We start from the raw sequence: 19,343 nt of genomic DNA on the forward strand, positions 1-19,343 counted from the left end.
ATTATTGATTGTCCGGCACTTATAAATTTAAGGAGGACTCATTTCGCAAAACATCTTGCGTACTTTGCACAGATGGACCCTGAACATAGTTGGATAGCATTGGCTGCTACTAAATCCATGAGTATTAGTTTAGCCACTATTAATTTTTTGGCAGCTTTGAAAATGGAATGAATGGCATTTTATCGATCTGCTCAGATGCGCTTTAAATCAATTTAAATTAACTTTGAAAGTGTTTGTAGATTGTATTTTTGTGATTTTTTGTGATGAGTTTTTTATGGAGATTTGTTGGTGTAAAAATTGAAAACCGAAAATTGTAATTGTATATGTAAAAATCGCTTTTTTTACTTATTGTTAACTGAATGATTGATAAAATTGTAATGATTGAAAAAAGTTGTTTAAATTCAACTATATTCAATAAAAATAAAAAAATAAAAATACAAAATTCATTAACATATTGCACTGCACATTGAACCGTAACCACATTAGTTCAATGGAATAACTCTCATAAACAATGGATTTCGAGTCACTTATCTCAAGGGGCATTCTCTTTCAGACAGTAAGTCACATTGCTGGCTGGCTGGAAACACTGTATCCCTCTTCAAGCAAAAAAAGTAATCCAAAAAGCGACAGAAAGACAATGTTTTATTTTACAAACACATGTTATTGTGTATTAGCCGATCGTTGACTTTTCACAATTATAAAAGAAAAGTGTATCTACAATTTACAGAATTAGAGATTACAGAAACAAAAAGCGATTATGTGTATTGATTGAAGCGTCGGAAGCGGCCACGTCACACGTCACATTGCAGGAGACTGAACGTGTGTTGTAGGTGCGGCTTGACGCGGACAACGGGCCCTTTGGGTGCTTTCCTCTAGCGGCGAGGAGCCGGAGGCCAGAAGCAGCAACTCGGAGACGTGCGACGGGGTGAGGTGGGGCGCAACTGTGGAGACCTGGATGGATGCTGCTCTGGTATAGGGGCTGCGGAGGGCCGGGAGAGCCGAGAAGTAGATCTGAGCCGAGCCGCGCTGACTCGTGGCTTAGACAGCTCCCTCAGCTCCCGCAAATCGCCTGCAACTTCCTGCGGGAACGCTGACGTGCGCAGCAGAGGTGAGGTATAGCGAGTGGTGAACTGGGGGACTGAGCTGGGATTCTTCTCGCCTCTCCCCTACCCACCTCCCCCTTTTGCCACGGGAGCCTGGGCTGTAGCGTCCCCTCCCCCCCTCCCCCTTCTCTTTTCCCCCTGCCATCTGGTCTCTACTTTTGCTATTTGGCACACGTGTTGTGCCATCGCATTTAGCACAATTGCCTGGAACTTTTGCATATACCCCTTGCTTCCTTCCCTGCTTTGCCTGTACTTAGAATAATGGCATGTTAGTCAGAGGCAAGGGAAGGCGCAATCCATAAACGTGGATCTTATTAGTCATACATACTGTGGATCAGGGAAATTCTGGACCATTTGACTGAGCCTAGGACACAACTGCTGTGCCCACTGATTGAAAGTTCTATTGGAGCTTTTGCCCCAATTGTGCTAACCACCTGAGGATTTGCTCAAAATACTCCTAAGATACCCAGCTCGCAATTCCCAATGTTTTGAAAGTGCCAAGGGAGCATTATACACCATCAACAAAAGGTGATCCTGTTGGGTATTCTATACACAGCGCATTCCCTCATCACCCTGATTCGTTAAGAAAGTGAAGGATCAAACTCACTATGCTAAATGCCAAGAAGTGCTCTGCCACGAGATACAACCTTCGGAATCAAAAGGGCAGAACCTCTACCACAGGGTTGAATAAGGGTAAGGGTACGAAATCTGCTCTGAAGGAAAGAGGTATTATTACAGACTTTTTTCCACCTCCGCCTACTCCAAATCCCACAAGTCCACTGCCAAGCGAGGAGAAGGAGCCGAGCATTCACAGCAGAACGAACAACTCAGTGTGCCTAGGGGAGAGCATAATTGACAATAACTCACTGCTAGACCTTTGCCTGTCTATGCAGAGAGCCATGACTCCGCTGCCGAGAAGCAATACGAGCAACCAAATTAATAGTTACCAACACCAGACGATAACCTCACAATGGGAAGTGTCAGACAGACTATCCGCTTCCCCTAATCTTGACGTCCACTTAGACTCGCAGGATCCAGAAAACAACAGCGACCATGAAGAAGGCAGTACAAGCTTGGGGGACTTGCAAGCCTCTGTTGCATCTGTACAATTTGCATTAAACATACTACTGAAGATGTGTGGGAAAATACTAGACATCACTCTCGCAATCGCAACAAGCGACACCGAGAAAAACATTCCAAAGCAGACCGAGCCGGAACTCATCAATACTAATACGCATGACGGCTCTGACTCTGGAACCCAGGACCCAAATACTACTAATAACTCGGAAATTTACCTCTCACGCAAACAAAGACGCCTGACAAAAAAGGCGATTGGAAGAAGAAAGCATCAAATGGCAACAACCATACTCCCAGATACAGCAGAGACAGTGGAGGAAATTACGAGGCCAACAGTAGGCAGCACTCCCAAAAAGGGACAGAGGAAAGCAAAACGGAGAGCGGCGCGTGCACGGAAACGCACTGCAGCAAAAGAGGGAAAACTCACTAGCTGGCTTTTGAATGACAAATGCGATACCTTTAAATCAGCAACGGCATTAGAACCAGAATCATCTTTATGTGAAAAAGAACAGGACACAAATGTATCCCAGAATAATACAAACAATCTATCAGCTATCTCAATACTCCCGACCAACGAGCCCCAAACATTGACAGCAGCACCAAATGAGGACAAGGGCAATTTTATAGTACCTAGGGGTGGAAGAATTTGCCTGATCAAAAATCTCTATCAATCTAGTAACCATGATTGGATTACCAGATCAGCATTGATGATCAGATTGCATCAGAAAAAGAACTGGACACAAATGTATCCCAGAATAATACAAACAATCTATCAGCTATCTCAATACTCCCGACCAACGAGCCCCAAACATTGACAGCAGCACCAAATGAGGACAAGGGCAATTTTATAGTACCTAGGGGTGGAAGAATTTGCCTGATCAAAAATCTCTATCAATCTAGTAACCATGATTGGATTACCAGATCAGCATTGATGATCAGATTGCATTCCATTCCGCAGCTGAGAGTGCTACGATCCGAGGACTTTGTATTTGTCGAACCATTAGAAGTCATGAATTCAAGTACATCGGCCCTCCATTGTAAATTCCATACTACCGCAGAGCTGCTGCGTAATTTTAAAACCAACCTGAGGGAAGTTGACCTGGAAATAGATGCTGATCCTAATATCTCTGATCCCCAGTGGCCGACCCAGATGCCAAGTCCAATTATGGAAGAAAGGACCATAGCACAGCTACCTAAAGATGACTCTGTACAGTTGGCAGATATACAGAAAGTGCTCAAATGGCTAATAAAGTCTCTACCAGGAATAACATCAAACCAATGAGATAAAACCATAATATCCTGGAACTGCCGGGGATTCAGCCATCTATTATCGCCTGATGGCTCAATCCCCTTATTAATGGGCCATACCTGCATATGCTTACAAGAGACGTGGCTTACCTCCCGGGCCCTGCTAAATGGGTACACCATATACCAGGAATTGGCAAAAAAGGGCCCAAGGGGAAGACCATATGGAGGCCTATTAATTGGCATTTTGCATCCGTATTTACACGAAATTGGACGAATATGTATTAGCAGTTGAATTGGAGCTCTCTGGTAAAGATAAAACGGAACACGTTCTCTTAGTTAATATATATAATCCACCTGAATCTTCTCAGAGCGAGTTTATCCAGGAAGCTTGCCACGACTTGTTGATCAACTGGCTGACGGAGCCGAAGAAAAATATGGTAATCTTTGTTGGTGATTTTAATTGCCATTTAATTGGCGAGTTGAGTACCAGTAACAAACCCTTGCTGAAGAAAATAGGCAAATTGAAACATGGAAGTGTAAACACGGAGGGACAGCTATGGCTCAACTTCTTTAAGTCATGGAACTTTGAAATATTAAACGGCAGAACCATCAGTGATTACCCGGGTAAACCAACATGGGGAAACTCTATATCTAGTAGTACATTGGACTATATATACGTGAGTCCCACCATGACTACCTGGGTCACAGATATGAAGATCAAGGCCAATGATTGGAGCGACCACGCTACTCTTACACTCCTTACACTCCTTTTCAATTATATCACACAATATACATCGCATAGATCTATTGGAGAGTTGAAGACGAACCATGCTCTCTCCAAGATTCGGTGGTCTGATAATAACATCAAACGAGCCACAGAATATATAACTAACTATCCCAATCTGTGTCGCACAGAATTCTTAGCTATGACCAGCAAGGAGATTGAAGAATGGATCGCAGCATTCTCAAACACCTTTGCAGTAGTTAAAACAAATATGCGGGCTCCTGAGACTAAGACCACTAATATATTCGACATTGGAATTAGAGACGCCAAACTAACTCTAAGAGCCGATTTGAGGAAACTACGTAAAGCTTCGATTACATCGCACAATTATTTGACTTTAAGTAAAAAGTTGAAAAACGCCTATAGAACATGGCTAAAGCAGAAACGCTATGCAACAAAATTGCTCAAATGGCAAACAACAGTCCAAACACTATGCACGGGGAACTCCCGAACCATATGGGGATTACTGAGCACGGCTCGTGGTGACACCAGTATCCCCTTAACCAACTCAATTGGTATTAGCCAATGGGAGGAATTCCTGAAAACCCGAAACGGTATGGATCAGGCAAAGCCACAGGAGAGGATTCTCCAGGACCTACCTACAACCCCTTTTAAAGTGTCAGTTGAATCCATGATAATCAGGATAAAAAAGCTCAAATCCTCAAGAGCCCCGGGACCCAATGGCTTAGCAAATGCCGTATTAAAGAGCAATCCCGAATACTGGGCAGAGATACTCGTGATCCTCTTTGAAAAGATTATGAAGGAAGGTCAAATCCCTGAATCCTGGCAGACAGCAATCTTGATTCCTGTGCATAAGAGAGGCGACCGTACAGACCCTGGTAATTACCGTCTACTTTCCATGTTGGACTGCACAGGCAAGATATTTGCAGCATACCTTCTACAAGAACTCCAAACATGGGTAGAGAGAGAAAAGATCCTTGACCGTTTCCAATGTGGATTTAGAAGCGGATATTCTACCACACACAATTTGGTAGTAATGGACATTCTCTGTAACAAAGCCAGAACATCAGGTAATCCACCTTTATACGCCTTGTTCATAGACTTCAAGTCCGCCTTTGATCTAGTCCCCAGGGAATTATTATGGGCCAAACTCGAAAAATTGGGATGTCCCAAAGAAATACTATATTATCTCAAATTATTGCACCACAATACCACAGTCTCCCTGAAGCTGGACGCAAAAGGGAATATGACTAATAAGATCAATCAAAACTGTGGTGTGAAACAAGGATGCGTTACGGCACCAATATTGTATAACCTGTTTGTTCACGATATACCGAAAATGCTATCATTGGAAAATAACTGCCTCCCTAAGATTGGACCCTCCCATTGTGTGGTGCTAGCATATGCGGACGACTTAGTCATCTTGGACCATACCATTAGCGGCATGCGAAGATCAGCTGAGGCATTATGGTCCTATACTAAATCAAATGGGCTGGCTATTAATCTGAATAAAACACAGATGGTAATGTGCAGCTCTAAGAAGACAGCAAGAATTGGTCTAAACATATTTGGGATGGAAATCAAATATACCCCATACTACAGATACCTAGGTGTCGAGGTTGAGCCCAAGGGGCGATATACCATCTGCAAACAAATTAGAATCACAAGAGCTGCCCAAGTCACAGCACTTATTTATCGTTTTTCTACATCCTACTGTGGTTACACCATCTGGGCAGCATGCCAACTCTACCTTCAGGTCTTAACACCAATGATAATCTATGGCCTTGAGGCATTACAATTGATTGACCTTGACTGGCTTCAAATCCTCGAAGGAAAATTTTGGAAAAAAATACTCGGTCTCCCAGGCTGTATCCCAATGGCCATCCTTAGATTAGAGCTCGGCCTTATTTCCTGGAAGTCTCTTGTACTCAGGAAAAGAGCTGAACTATATCTAAAAGCAACACCGGATACAGCCAATTTATTGTTAGCAGCGATTCACTGCGAAATTAACAAAGTGTCTTCATACTCTATTATGAAAAAGAATATTATCAACTACCTCGAAGCTATTGGCTGGACACAAAAACAACAAGTGGTCTCTACTCCTTTGCTGAGAGCGCTAGCCAAGAAATCTGAATTACACGACTGGATCAGCAACTTTGCGCATTTGGAAGATCTGAAGCGCTACAAATTTGTGCAATTCATGAATTACACTATTAAAAAACCATTACCATACCTGAATCTATGCCCTTCACCACGGCTACGTCGATTCATTCTTCTGTTAAGGATCGATCAGCTACCTGTACTGGCCATAAGTGGGATTAAGAACAATCTCCCCCTACCTGAACGTTACTGCAGGCTGTGCAAGGACAAAACGGAATCTGAAACGGGCAAACATGTCCTCACTAGATGTGTCGCTATGGCAAAGGTCTATACAATATTTTATACAGACTTTGTCCATAACTTGGAATATGTTGGCAGTAACGAATTCTGGCATAGAGCCGTTAATGCAAAGGGAAAAGGAATGAAATTATACATTGCTATGTATAATGTCTGGACGATTGCTGAGAAATCATTGGGCATAAACATATAGCAAATGCCAACTCGGGGATGTCCTCTTTGGGAACGTCACTTTTAGGAAAAAGGAAAAAAAAAAAAAAAAATTCATTGGTGGATTTATGGATCCTTTTCTGCTAATCTGTGCCTTTTAAGTTATTATTTTCTCTATCTATTCAATATGTTAGTATTTATTTTTAATGATTAACTGTTGTCCAAATGTAATTTCTTACGTCATGTGAAAAGCTTATAATAAGCTGTAACACATTAGTAATAAATTAAATTAAATTATGTGTATTGTGTACCCTTAATGGCAGTCATGCCGGAATAAATGAATTGAAAAAAAAAAAAAAAAAAAAGAAACATATTTTTGCGATCAAATATCACTTCATAGGGAGGAAAAAGATAATGAATAGAGAAACATATTCTTAAAACCAAACTTTCAATTCATAGTTTAGTTGAGGGAGATCATCAAAGAGAAAAAGAGGCAATAGTACAAATCACAAACACCTATAGAGGGATGAAAGATCATGAAGTGCAACATCTGGATTTGAACTCTTTAAGAGGCCACAAGCCTGTAATAATTGCACTACATGGAACATTAGTGAGGTCTTGTGGCCTGCTATTAACAACTCCCAAAACATTTCGGATGACAGCCATTCTTCCCTTTCCACACATTGCAGTAGGAATTTCACACTCAGTTCCCTTGTGTCCTTACATTCAATCAAGATGTGTCTAACGGAATGGAGTCTGGGGACCTAACAATGTGGGCAATACTTTTGTGATTTTCGATCCTGGTCCCGATAGAACAAAACCTCCTCTGTTTGAAGAAGGTTTAGTCACCTCACCTTCGGACTGGGGAATGCCTCAGGTACCTGGGCAGGTAGCCAACCTTTTTATCATAGGGTGACAATGCCAAGATCAACCTACGCATAGTGTCAATTGTGTCAATCCAATGTGCACGCTTCAGTGCTTCCTTCACGTTCATTGGATTGGCCAATGGGGCCTCAACATTTCTTTCACAAGTTGTTAATAGCCCAACTGCGACAGACTTTAATTATGAGAGGAATGATGATAAGCACTGCTCCTAGTGCCTGCCAATATGCTCATAGAGTGAATTAGCCTGAGGAGTTAGAATCAATCTGAAGAGGGAGATCAGCCTCCAAATGGTGTATGACCATAAAGATCTCAAGCCTAGCTCATATATTAGGCTTGCTATTGGCAAACCTTGGGGGAGGCCCAGCACCCATATCCATATTTGACCCTCTTATCTCGACCAGTTAATTTCCCATGACAGAGGCTTGACCTCCATCCCATAAAGAATCATCAGGATCACTTGCCAATATAAAACTTGATGAGGGGCAGTAAGGAGAACTTGCAGAATGTGGCCAAGAATTTACGCATTTGTGATGTTAGTTGTTCCATCTGCCCATTGAAGTCTGATTGAATCTGAGTAAGCGAGTGGGAAGAACTAAACCCAGGAATGCCACCTCGGTCACAACCGGGGACGCTAACTTAAAGTTTGCAACACAACATCCAAACCTCTTGAAACCATTATCTTTGACTTCTCTGGGTTAATAAGCCGGTCATTTGCTTTTGTATAATTCCCCAATTAATTCAAGAGGTGTTGCAGGCCAACAGCAGTGCGATCAAAAAGGACAATATCATCATCATAGGTCAGCCGCATAATGGTCCAAAGGCCCATATTTGGACTGGCCAATGCGGAAATGTCCAGAGCCTCACCCAGGTCCACAAAATATAGGCTAAAGAGGAGTCGGGCAACCAAATATGCCTGTCTCACTCCCTCTCAACCTTAACCGCCTCAGATAGATATCGCATAACGTCCAACCTCACCCTCAAAGTGATGCCATTGTGTAGACTAGACAATATGGCCAAAAGGTGCCCTGGTATCCTCCAATTTTCCAACTTGTTGAGGTTTTCCACAATGGTGGGAACTGTTTTTCCATGATCTCTCGAAAGAGGAGGGTAAGCAACCTTGACTACATGTTGACATGTCCCTTATTAACCTGATAAGTCAGACCATTAGGTTCAGCAACCAGTATTGGAAGAAGACATGTGGATCAGTTCTGCTATAACGCTCTCCAAGCAATTAATCTCCCATGGTATCAGGGATCATAAAGCAAGACTTTGTGGCAGCCTTTTTGTAGAGTAAGCCAAAGTGGTTACACCACTTTGCCTCTGTCACCACATTTCCCTCAAGGCCAGTTTGGTGGGACGACTTCTGATTAAGAAAGGCCCAGAATGTATGTGAGTTGTTATTTCTCAATGCCGTCATCATCAATTCCCGGTCTTTTAGAAAGTGAACGGCTCTATGTCCCCGGACCAGTTCCTAAAGGTCTTCCTCAGGTAGCCCACTCTTGTTTTATACTTCTCTATTTCAAGCACTCTACCCCCCAGGTCCCTCACTGAAAGTGTGGTTAGGGCCAGGGCAAACCTGAATTTCCACCATGCTGGGGTAATCAGCCATCCACAAAAATTCTTAGGATGTGTTCGCACTTTTCATCATTGAGCCTTAGATGCCCATTATTCAGGTGTGATCCATCCTGTACAAACTTTACTAATATATTCCTGTCATTGCATTGTTGACAAGCACTAGTTGGTAGATACGTTGCAATTCACCTCAGTGCTTCCCTGACATAGTTTCCTCCAAACGGTTGTGGTCACTACTCCCCCCATCTTGGTGTGCTGAAAGGCTGGGTGCTTGCCCCAATTCACATTCATTTTTATGGGTGGAAGTGAATGGCCTGAATGCACTATGAGCCTGCTTGCCTGCCTGCCCGCAAGAATGCCCGCCTAAATGATTGGCTGCCCGAGCTTGGCTCAGCAGTGTTAATGAGAGACTGAACGGTATATCTGCGGACCTCTCACTTACCAGAATTGTTCAGAAGCTGAAGTTGAAAGTCAAAGCTGCTTATCCTCGAAGTCCAGCTGGAAGAAGAAGAATTGCTGGTGGTTTCCTTCGACACGATCCGAAAGCTGTTGAGTCTGTTGAGGACTGACAGGAGAGAGGACCTGGCTAGGAGACCTCTCCCTGAGCTACGAGGGAACATCGTGCAGAAAGATGTTCTTTGCTGAGGCACCCTGGAAGCCAGTCCCAAAAGGCTGTTCACTGTAGATGGGGTCCACCGAGGAATCTCGGAGTGAAGCACCCAGATATCAAGGCTGTCGAAATCCGTTGCTGTCGACTGGGGTATGGAGGATTGCTGTAACAGCTGGAAGTCAGTCAAGTCGTGTTGCCAAGAAGCAGGGACATCTTGACACTGTGCTGCTCGACGACCGGAGCAGCAACGCTCCACCTTTTGCCTAAGAACATTTAAACCAAGGACTCCCTTACCATCACTGTCGACTGCTTTGTCCCACTGGAGAAAGTTGAAGTCGTCGAAAAACCGAGGAGGATCCGCTGGTATGTTTCCCACCACCCAAAATCCACGAAGACGCCAACAAGGAAGATCCAAAAGCCAGCCCTAGTGGAGTCCCGATCGCCGACACCGACATCCGACACTGACCCTCAACACCCTCTGCGGGCCTATGTTCTTCATTGAGTCATCTTGGCAGAATCAAACTCTTTTCATTGAGGGCTCTCGATGCCATGGTTCACGTTCTTCAAGGACTCTCAACGCCCTGTGGCTTCTGCTTTAAAGGGAGTTCACCCTTGAGGGATCCGTCGACAAACCATTGATGACACTCTGCTAAACTCAGGTACATTGAGATAGTAGACCATTTTAGCAGGAAACAAGACTATGTTAAACATATATGGACTGGGATTGCTGATAAACCTTATTTACAGGTTGCCCAGGTGGGGGATACTCTCACAGAACTGTGTCTTAGTAGCTAAAGTACTATTATGCCATTTGTTTAAACTAACTTGTTTCCTTCCTATGTCTGATGTTGATTCACATTACTATTTGATTTGTATGCCACTGGAACTATCAGCAGTTGGTGCATTTTAAATCAGTCAAGAGTGAACTGTGGTATCAGATAGACATTGTATATATGTTCCATATCAGATTTGCCCAAGCACAGAGAGAGTTATTGATTGAGTTATTGGTTATTGATTGTGTATATATATTGAAACTTATTTATATAATGAACTGTGTTATCACATAACATAGTGGTGGACATTACTTCGTGGGGGTTTGGGGACTGCACTGTACTTAAGAACCAGCCCGCATCACCTCCTGAGAGCTTAAGCCTTGGTTGCCCGTCCATTCTACCATGTAGAGAATCTTGGCTGGGGTACTTTGTGCTTCTACTCTGCAATATAGAGGGCAGGAGTACAGATATCCCCCTCCAGTCTTTACAGTGGTACATCCCCTTCTATTGCTCGTTTGCCATGATCAAGTTCCACTCTGAGATAAATGTTTCCCCACCTCCTTTCCAAGGCAGTTTCTCTTTGAAAGGTCGACCCATCTCAGGAGTTAAGATCTCTCGCCAGGATAATGTTCACATCAGGGTAATCTAAATTTACCCTGGTCATTAGTACTGTCAAGGATTCCAAAAAAGGTTTTGATTTTGGAGCTGACAGGGTTCAAGTGTATATGAAGAGCTATCCATAGCTATCCCTATTCAGGCAAAAGAAAAACATCATCCAAAAAGTGACACAAAGAGATATTCAACATTTTTTTGAAAATATCCAGGAGGAACATGGTACTCACAGTTGGAAATGAAAGAGTGACAGTCTTGGTCTCTTGCATTTTTGAAAACTGAATGTTGACTGTCATGGGCATAAGCAGAGAATGTTCTGCACTCTCTACAGAATAGATCCTTGAATACTCCCACATGTAATTATGTGCCAATGGATTCTGCAGGTGCCCATGTGGATGGCCGGTGATCTTTAGTGAGGTAGAAATCCAAGGAACAAAGGATTGAGTCATTTAATCTGATGGGGTAGCAAAGACTGTTAGAGAGTCCTTACGGTGGTTGCAAATGTTAAATGCAGCAGAGAGTTAGAGCAGGACCAGAAGTCAGGTGTCCCATTTTTCCACAATTAAAACATAAGTTTGTTGTCTATAATCTGCATGGTCGCAGTCTTGATACATCTGGTCCAGAATCCAAACTGGAAATCTTAAAGGAGATTGTGCAAGTAATCTTTTCCTGCATTTGCCGGATTTCGGTCCCCTCAATAGTATTACCCAGAAACTTCAAAGACATTTTAGGAAAAACCCCAACAAGATTTAGAGCTAAGCTACGATGCCTAACCATCCACACACCCTAAATAACGAGAGACTGGAGAAAAGACCAAATGGACAACCAAAGACCAAATTATTACGAACCAGAACAAAGAAACCCATCACTCAACTTAATTAAACTCCTAAGCAAAGGGATAGAGGCCCCAACTAAACAACCTGTGAATGACACCCTCACCCAAGAGGGAACCGAAAATCCAAAAGATACCACCACAATCGAGATGCAAAAAATTACATGTGACAAAGAACATGGAAAACACAGACTCTACACTTCAGTCTACTCAACGTAAGAAACATGGCTAAGCACAAAACAGAAATGTACGACCTCCAAAGCAACGGCGGCACTGACATGCTCTCCTCACAGAAACATCACTATTGGACAATTACAAATATTCACCCACAAACCCAAACCCGACAACTTCTAACAAATATATTCTAACAGAGAAAATAGAAGAGAAGGATAAATCACAATAACAACATCTGCTCCACACCACTCACCTCAACCAACATAGATTGTGAATCATTCATAATCAACAGCAAGCTCAATGACAAATCCAGCCTACTATTCCTCTTTATCGACAGACTGCCATCTTACAACACCAATTTTGCACTGAATCTCACTGACGCAATAGCCAACCTCTTCACTTATCATGATGACATAATTGTTCTGCGGGACAATACATGGCTAAGTACAAAACAGAAATGTACGACCTCCAAAGCAAGGGCGGCACTGACATGCTCTTCCTCACAGAAACATGGCTATCGGACAATTACAAAATAATCGCCCACAAACCCAAACCTGACAACTTCTAATGAATGTATTCTAACAGAGAAAACCGAAGAGAAGGAGGAATCACAATAACAACATCTGCTCTACACCACTCACCTCAACCAACATAGATTGTGAATCACTCATAATCAACATCAAGCTCAATTACAAATCCAGCCTACTGTTGCTCTTGATCGACAGATTGCTATCCTACAACCCCAATTTTTCACTGAATCTCAATGACACACTAGCCAATCTCTTCACTTATCATGACAACATAATTGTTCTGCAGGACATCAACACCTGGTTCGAAAGAGAAAAAGAAACCACAGCAAACTCTGTCAGCGCCCTACTGGAAACCCTTAGATGCAATCTTCTGTAGAGATGTACTCTCAACCACCACCCAGCGATACCAATCATATAGAACAATACCATTCACCACCAAAATCCCAAACTGTGTGATGCCAACAAACGTAAAACTCCCTGTGACAAACAAAAGAAACTGGAAGAGTTCTGACCTGAAAATTCTAACAGAGCTACTGGAATCATCCAGACCAAACACCTCCAAGCTAAACAGAATAGAAACTTGACAACTGGATCACCGATGCTGTAGACAATTAGCACACGCAAAACTCTTTAAAGAAGGTTGCAGCACGATGGTTCACAGAAGAAATGCAGGAACTCAAAAGAAACAAACTGCAAACTGGAAAAACAATGTAGCAATCACTACAAAGAAACAGACAAAACAATACCAATGTCAAAGCCAAACTTTCAAATATGTAGCCTGAAAGCAAAACAATCATATTACACTACAAGTATACAATCAGCAACAAAACCCACAACAATAATTATTCAAAATTATCAAGGAAATGAAAACCCAACATTGTACAACAAATGTGTCGTACAATCACAATCCCTATGTAAAAGAAGCAATATAACAGCCCATCAATGCAAACTGCCCTACCCAAATTCCACACCCAGAACTGCCAAAAAACACTGCATCACCAACAACCACAACACCCAACTGTTTTGAACCTGTAAGCAATGAAACGGTTAGCAAACTGTTAAAAGACACCAGTCTCGCTGTATCCGCCAGCAACCCAATGCCCGCCAGGCATCTTCAAAATACTCCTCAACCACAGAACGCCAGCCTCATACTTCCGATTACTAATGAAGCTATCCTTAAACACGGGACTAGTACCTAAAACTTTCAAATCAGTATACATCAAGCTTCTCCTAAAAAAATGAAACAGGAAATGCGGAAGGTCCTACCAACTACAGACCTATATCAAATCTACCTTACCAGTGAAAATCCTTGAGCGCAACCTCCACAAAGTACTACTCAACCATGTAGAAAGAAACAGAATATGCAACCTCTCCCAAGTTGGCTTCAGACCCATCAGAGGAACTGAATCAGCACATATCTCTATTTGGGAAAACCTAAAAATAAACACAGACAACAGCACCAAATCTGCCCTCATACTACTAGACCTATCAGCCGCCTTCGACACAATCAGACACACAGCACTAATACAGAGACTGGAGGAATGTGGCATAAAAAACCCTGCACTAAAATGGCTGAAATATGTCCCCAACAACTAAACAGAAAGAACACACTTACTGCCATTGATATCTAACACTAAAAATATCACCTGTGGCATACCACAAGGATCACGCCTCTCCCTGCTCCTCTTCAACATCTACATGTGCACCCCAAATGAAATTCATTCAAATCCATAGACCGATTGCCTAAAACATTAGAGAAAATCGGCATCAGCCATTGGATGTAAATTTAAAGGGTGGCAACTTGTAAGTCCCCATTAGGCACTAGAATTAATTTAGAATTTAGACAAGAAAGACCCACCATGACAATATGGGATCTACCATCCAGGGGAAAAACGGATACATTTAATGGTATGGTTGGAGAAAATGGCCATATTTACAAGATGATAGTGCAAGATGTTATAGGTAACTTTGTCAAAAGCTGCCAGTCAGTCTAACATTATCAGCAGACTTATTGCAAAGTAATTGAACATTCCAGAGATGTATCAAGTCATATTGAATTCAGTGATTTCTTCATAGAAGGTCTGGTTGATCTGAGGTGGGTGTTATATCACATTGAAGGTGTCTGTTTGAGTGTGAGTGAGAATTGGCAAGCCATTCGATCCTTACATATGAATGACGAAGGAGCTGTGAGTATGAACATCCATGTCTTCTAGTGGATGACTAGGAGATCCACTACACTCTTCGCTGTGTGATTGATGTATTGGTCCCTGTAGCTGGTGCGAACGGGGACATCACGCATGTGGGAGGAGGTCTGTGTAAACAAAACTTCTGATCTAAAGAGTGGGTTGATTGTATCTATGGTAATTAGATGTACAATGTCCGCTTCATGAGGTTCTACAGAGCATGCATTCATGAGCATGAGTTTGCATAAGAGTTTGGGTGAAAATAGTATGGTGTTGATGGATTCGTTTGAGGATAAAGATGTGAGGGAGCTTGATGAGCTTTGAATGTGTTCTAGCCCTGGCCCTTTCTAGGTCATGACACCCTCAAACTGATAATGCCCTTGCTCCCTTCTGCTTTTAAGTGATAACACTTGTGTGCTGGGATGCCGATCAGATTTATGCAGGCTATGGTAATGCAGCAAGAAGAATGGTGATCAATGCTTAGATTTCTATGGAGGAGTGTTTATTTCACAGCAATGGAGGCTTGATCGAAACGTCTAGTGGGGCTGCTAGTTCCCCTAAAAGAGACAAAACAGGTACAAAGCTCCAGGATTGGTCCTGTTGCCCCAAGCTCATTCTGAAGTAATCATTGCTACCTCAGATCCATAAGAGTTAATTCTAAGCTCAAGAGGAAACACAGCAGGCCCTTTTCCTTCTTGAAGCCTTCTGAACAGACATGTTGTGAGGAGTTTCTGGAAGGTCAGGTGGCCATCCTGTGTGCAGGGTCAAAATGGATGCAACATGCAACTATTACTAAACCCAGCTTGCTGGACAGAAGCATCCTGCATAGTACGTTTTGCACACATGTTTTTACTATGCCTTAGGCGTGGGTGATGTGGAAGGTCACATTGATGTGTTATTCAGAGGGGTTTATTCTGGATTATAAACTTGACTATGAGCTATTGAAGGATGTATAGTAATGGAGTGATGTGCTCCCATATTTCTAGTGTCAGATAAGTAGGGGAACGTTATTCGACACTTCTTTTGCCAGGCCTCGAAATGTTTGCTAATTTATCACCATTCAAATAAAGTGTGTTTGTTTATTTCGCCCACGCCTAACAAAAGGGTACTTGGTTGTGATATCACAACCTGATCAGTGGTGGCTGGTGGACAGAGCAAGTATGGGGAGTGCACCTGAACAATTTCAGTGAGAGAGAGAGCTACGGGTGGTGCAGTCATTCCGCAAGCTTCTTTGGAATAAAGCGTTTGGAACTCTGTAGTTTACAGAGGACATTTCCTTTCCGAAAAATATGATGATCAAAATAAAGTTCATTTCGGCTCTGCAGAGGAAGGAATGGTAAATGAAAATAGAAGCCAAGTCAGCAACAGTACAGACGAGTATTTTTCACCACATGTTCTTGTTGCCTGCGTCCAAAGAAAAACAATGAGCATCATCTCAACAATATATGCCAGCCCTGCAATGTGAAATAAATATTCATACTGCAAGTGCCCAACAATATGTATGCCAGCTTCACTAGGTGAAACACATGCACATTGTATTGAATTTATGCCAGCTATACACTGTAAAACGTATATGTTATTGCATCTTGTGCCCAATAAATACCATTGTTGCCATTCAAAGAACACATATATCATAATGTATGTGCCAGATATATGTCAGCATGCCACTGTTAAATAATACTGATGCTGGGCATGAATTATATATGACCGTAATCAATGAGATACATTTCATGATAGCTCTGTGCAATGTAGGCTAGAAATCTAAAGTGAGAACACATGTTCATGTTGCCTGCTCTTTGTCCAAAATATATTACTGTCATTAAGAAAGCATTAAAATTAAAACTGTTGCCTGATATATCCCAGTATGCAACTGTATGACCTTTTTCCTGCTGCCTATGCATAATATATGCCAACATGCCTGAATCGCATGTTGGCAAATATGGGGGACAGGCAGCATGTACATGTTTTGAAATCATGTTAATGGTGAATGTTCCCAGAATATGCCATTATTGTCAATCTGAATATAAATCCTCTTGGCTGTGAATCCAACTTGGGAGAGGTTGCATATTCTGTTTCTTTCTACATGGTTGAGTAGTACTTTGTAAATATCCACATATACATACATACAGCCAGTAACACACACACACGCTTAATATCTAACATAAGCACACACACACACACAGACTCAAACCGTTACCATTAACGGACTTCATTTTCTCTAGAGGACTGTGGGCCTCATTACACGGAAGGCGGTAATTAATGGTTAACGGCCACCGTTAATGGTAACGGTGACCGTTAACCATTACCGCCTTACTACGAGGTCCCTTAGCCGGTTGGTTCTTTAACGCCTGCTTTTTGCAGTCGTTGAAACCAACCCGCTAAGGGACTGCGGAGCTAATTACGGCACCGCAAAATTGCGGTCCCGTAATTAGCGCCTTCCCCATTCCCATAGAGCCCTATGGGGCAGAAATGGGAATGGGGAAGGGCAATGGCGGAAGGGGGATTTACCGCCCCTCCAACCTTGGAATGGGGCGGTAAATCCCCTTTCCGCCAAGGCAGTGCTGGTATTTTACCGGCATGAGCCATGGCGCTAGTAGCGCCATGGCTCTCCGCCTTCCGTGTAATGAGGCCCTGTGTCTCTCCAGTCCATCCAGGGCTCCCTTTGGCTGTCAAAAGGTGACACAAGCACAACGCAGGGTTGATGCATCAGGTGCCTACTTTCACTCATTTCTCTCACAGCAACCGAATCAGGATAGGCGCAGTCAGCATGCAGAAAGGGGGTGGGTGCAGACCTTAATTTTGTCACATGGGGCTTCGTTTTTTTGGGCCTACGTACACACAGAAGCATGCGCATTCGCCATCACTGGATTTAAACTAAGCATGCAAATTCGCCCTCACCTGATCTAAAAACAGCATGCAAATTCGCCATCAGTGGATCGAAAAATAGCGTGCAAATTCGCCATCACTGGATCTAAAAACATCATGCAAATTCGCCATCACTGGACTTCACATAATCTGTCCCTTTGCATTACAGAGTAACTGAAATACATTCACCCCATAGTAAAAACGGATTTTCTTGCTGCACCCAGAGGGTTCCAAAAATGGAAGGGACAAGAAACAGCCACCCAGTACACACCATACACCCAAACACAACCCTATCTTTCTCATTGTTCAGGCTATTTTGTGAGCCCCATCTTCTGAGGAATACAATACATGCCAGCCTCTTTCATAATAGAGAATCTGGTTGATGTCTTCTTTACTCGCGATACCTGAACTTGAAATCTTTGCAAGCAGGTGTGCGCAGGAATAAGGTGATCGGCGCATTAACATTGAACTTCCCCAAGGGGTGCCCGAGTTTCTATCCAGGGAAGTATAACTATGTTCTGTAGTTTGAAGACGAATCTAGTGGGCAGGTGTTCTTTTCCTAATGCTCCCTGGAGAAAGGCCACTTCTTTTGATCATATCACCAGACGGCGGTTTGTTATGCGATTGATTTAAGTAACTTTGTGTAGAGCTGAATTGGATACAGTACTCTTGTGGGCTGGAAGGTCCGATACAATGGAACGAAAAGATAGGCAAACACACATTTAAATCATGCATTGTGGGTGTGAAGTTCTGCTAATGCAGTTTACACATGAAATACATGATGTGCTTTGTGAAATGTGTTCTATGACCTTGGTAAAACTCAAAGGGTCCTTTTATTTTTAAATCTTTGACGTTTGGCATGAAAGTTTACTTGAAAGAGTAATTGTATATAACATTTTTAATTGGAATGCTTGCTTGTTTTCCTATCATCTAGAGTACCGAGAATTGTGTCTGAATTTTCCATGGAAGGGTTTATGAACTCAAACAATGGGTGAATTCCCATATTTAAGTAATGACCCGTCTGTCTTGAAACGAATGTTTCAAAAAGTATGAAAGAAGCGAGCTGTGAAAAACCTTCCAATAAGTTGCTATGTTAAGCTCGAGAACTTTCATGTAGCTTGAGTGCAAAACGTACATTTTGTTCTTTATGTTTGAGAACAGTTGTGTTACCTTCTGCCGATCCCTGGTGCCACGTTTCCTTTGATCTCTTTGAATGTGGAAGCATGGCAACTCGAGCGCTGGCATAAGAATAGTTATCTACATGAAAACTGGTTACCGCAGGTTTTCAGAAAGAGATGGATGTTTTCTTTAAATGTTCGGCAGTCTCAAATGGCTACTTGTATTGGAGTGCATATCGCAACACTTGCTGACTGCTCAACTTGGGGCATTGTGACAACCCAGTCTTTGATAACTTTAACCAAGGACATCAGTTCACCAAAATGCCAGGGGTAGCGGAAGTGACATCAGACAACCTTTGACTTCTGATGACATCACAGGAAGTGGTGTCATTTGACACCCACCCCAAAGTGACATCACGGGAAACAATGGAACACAACCTTTCATCCCTTGACAAAACAGGATGTGACA

The sequence above is a fragment of the Ambystoma mexicanum genome, chromosome 5p (assembly GCF_040938575.1).
Source record: "Ambystoma mexicanum isolate Mex_15411 chromosome 5p, UKY_AmexF1_1, whole genome shotgun sequence".
Lineage (NCBI taxonomy): Eukaryota > Metazoa > Chordata > Amphibia > Caudata > Ambystomatidae > Ambystoma > Ambystoma mexicanum.